General features: G+C 43.0%; 1 long non-coding RNA gene across 1 annotated transcript; it reads right to left on the reverse strand.

The window, feature by feature from the left end:
- Nucleotides 1–1062: 1062 nt before the first annotated feature.
- On the reverse strand, nt 1063–2377 carry LOC123142841 (uncharacterized). The gene is made up of 4 exons (XR_006470596.1): nt 2248–2377; nt 2102–2166; nt 1957–2003; nt 1063–1116 (listed from the first exon to the last, which is right to left on the reverse strand). It is a non-coding gene; the product is annotated as an uncharacterized lncRNA (long non-coding RNA).
- Nucleotides 2378–2801: the final 424 nt, after the last annotated feature.

Genomic DNA, 2801 nt, shown 5'->3' on the forward strand with positions numbered 1-2801 from the left:
GCCAAATTCTATGTATGAATGAGGGGCCAATCGGATGAGTACAAATTCACCGAAGTGAGTAATAAATGGAGCAAAGAGCAGGTGGGCCCAAAGAGATGCGTCGTCCTAGGGAAATCCATGCCGCCATCACTAATACCCCAGGGCGAATATATGGCCCACCACCAACAACGACATAGCGGCAAAGGCATATGGCAAGAAAAGCTGTAGTATACATGTGCTGGTCTTCTAAGCTCTTGGTAGCAAAGGAGTCTACTCCACTATTGTGAAAGAAGTCACAGCATTCCTTGAAACCTACTTTGCCACCCACAGCAAGCTTGGTCCAAGTTTCTAGGAGCCGAGGTAGGAAGTTGGGGTACAAAAGAGTCGAAGGATCCAGCTCATCGGCTTGGGGAACATATTCTTCATAAGGTTCACCATCAAGGGGCAACCCCGCAATCTGATGCATATCAAGAAGTGTGACTGTACACTCGCCACATGAGCACAAAAACGTGTTGGTGTTGGGATCCCATTTCTCCAATAAAGACCTTAAAAGAGGAGGGGAGACAGGATAGTCACCTAAAGAGCAATAAATGGCTCCATAGACGTAATCCACACCTTCTTCACTCCCCTTCAGGTGGGTATGATATTTCTTCAAGACATTAGTACCCCATTCAAGATATCCAAGAGGCATTGGAGCATATTCAACCTCATGATTCTCCCAGCCTAAACCTTTGGATATCATATGTGTCCCGAGGGTTGAAGCTTCATCAAGTCTGGGCCCAGGTGCGGGAGGTTGATAACAACGAGCTGAGAAAGATGGCCCTGCCGTCCATCCACGTGGTCCAAGCTCAGGATGGCCGTGTGGTACGCCTAACTTCGTAATCACTGGATTGTCTATCTCACTAGTATCAGGTTCAAATAGGTGTTTTTTCACCAACTGTGATAGAGGCATTCTACATGATTCAGACGAAGAAGGTGTCGTCGCTTCTTCCATCTATATGCAAGGAAAATATGCATGTCGGTATACATACGAAATTACAGGAAGTTAAAAATAGTACATGAAAGTGCAAGATTGAATATTATACCAAGGTGGAAGTGATGATCCCAAGGTACACGGTCTGCAACGAGAGGTAGTATCTACAATAAAAAAACATTTCAATATTTGAAATTGATGCATAAAAAAAGAAGAATATGAGAAATACAAAGCAGGTACGCATGATTGAAAATATTCCTCGTGCCCAAAAACAGTAGCATCACTATCGAACGACGGACCATGCCCATATATAGGCTTGCCGGAACGCCGACGGCGATCAAGTCATCAATTCATACATATACGATATATAAAAAATCAAATCACCGTCGAACGACGGATGAAGCCAATATATTGGCCTCCCGGAACGCCGACGGTGATCAAGTTATCAAATTCATACATATATGGTAAAAAAAAGAATCACCGTCGAACGATGGACCAAGCCTATATATAAGCTTGCCGGAACGACGACAGTGATCAAGTCATCAAATTCTCATACATATATGGTAAAAAAATCACCGTCGAAGGACGAACCAAGCCAATATATAGGCCTCCCGGAATGCCGACGGTGATCAAGGCATCAATTTCATACATATACGATAAACAAAACAGTCACTGTCAAATGACGGACCAAGCCCACATATAGGCTCCCCGGAACGCCTGGGTGATTCATTATTTCATGCATATATACAAAAAATCACCAGTCAAACGACGGACCAAGCCTAAATAGGCTTCCCGGAACGCCAACTGCGGGATCAGAATTCCGATGAATGAGTATATATGTATCAAAAGAATCCGGCAACCGGGACCATATACATCAACTCACAAGATATAGGGCCTTGTACAAGTCTGCATGCGTTCAAAGCATTATATCCCGGACACTTCTAGTAATGGGAGAGATGCCACAACGAACAGACGTAATCAGATAATTTGGAAAAGCAGATTACCTAAGAAAGATTCCAAACCGTATCCTAGTGTCCCTGTCTCTCTGCACCTATATGATGAGGAAATGGAATAGTGATTAAAAGCAGCATCCAAGACGCTAAAGGATAGATCGTTTCTTGATAATGACAGGACAAAAAGGAGGCATACCGAAGCTGGACGAATCAACACTTGCCCATACGGAAGTGCATCTCATGAGGGATTAAGAAAATAGTCTGCCACAACGGAAACAGTCCGCCAATTAGACAAACGAAATCTAGATGCAACAATGCAAGGGAAACAGAAGGCCAAGGCACCTGGGATTACGGCCGGCCGGACGGAATCAGACGTCGTCTCCGACGTATTCTAGTTGGTCCAAGAAAAAGAGAAGAAAGAGGCTGGCCGTTTAAGAGAGAGTTGAGGGAGTTTGTTAGCCGGATGACGTTTGTTGGCCGGATAGCCTCGAGTGTGTCCTGGTTTCTAGCTTCTACGGTTGCAGAATCGATTAGCACCATGTGGGGTAAAAAACAAAGGAAAAGAGTTGCATATCCACACATAGCTGGTATACAATTGACTAAAAGGTCATGAACTCATATACTCACGGAAAGTGCTTTAAAAAAAATCTATAGCCAAGTTTCGAGCTCTGGGCCCGAGTAAAAAAAAAATTCTTTTCGAACCCAGACCTCAAGGGGCATCTGTTGACATGGATTTTGACCAAGATAAAATAAATTTATAAACTGCATAAAATATAGATGCAAAACGGGAAAATCCGTTTTATAATGAAAAGAATCAATTTTAAAATATATAATTGACCGTTCAAAATGAGGACTGACAAAATAGAATATGATATATTTACGAATGTCGGTAACAC

Source organism: Triticum aestivum, chromosome 6D (genome assembly GCF_018294505.1).
Source record: "Triticum aestivum cultivar Chinese Spring chromosome 6D, IWGSC CS RefSeq v2.1, whole genome shotgun sequence".
In the NCBI taxonomy this organism is placed as follows: domain Eukaryota; kingdom Viridiplantae; phylum Streptophyta; class Magnoliopsida; order Poales; family Poaceae; genus Triticum; species Triticum aestivum.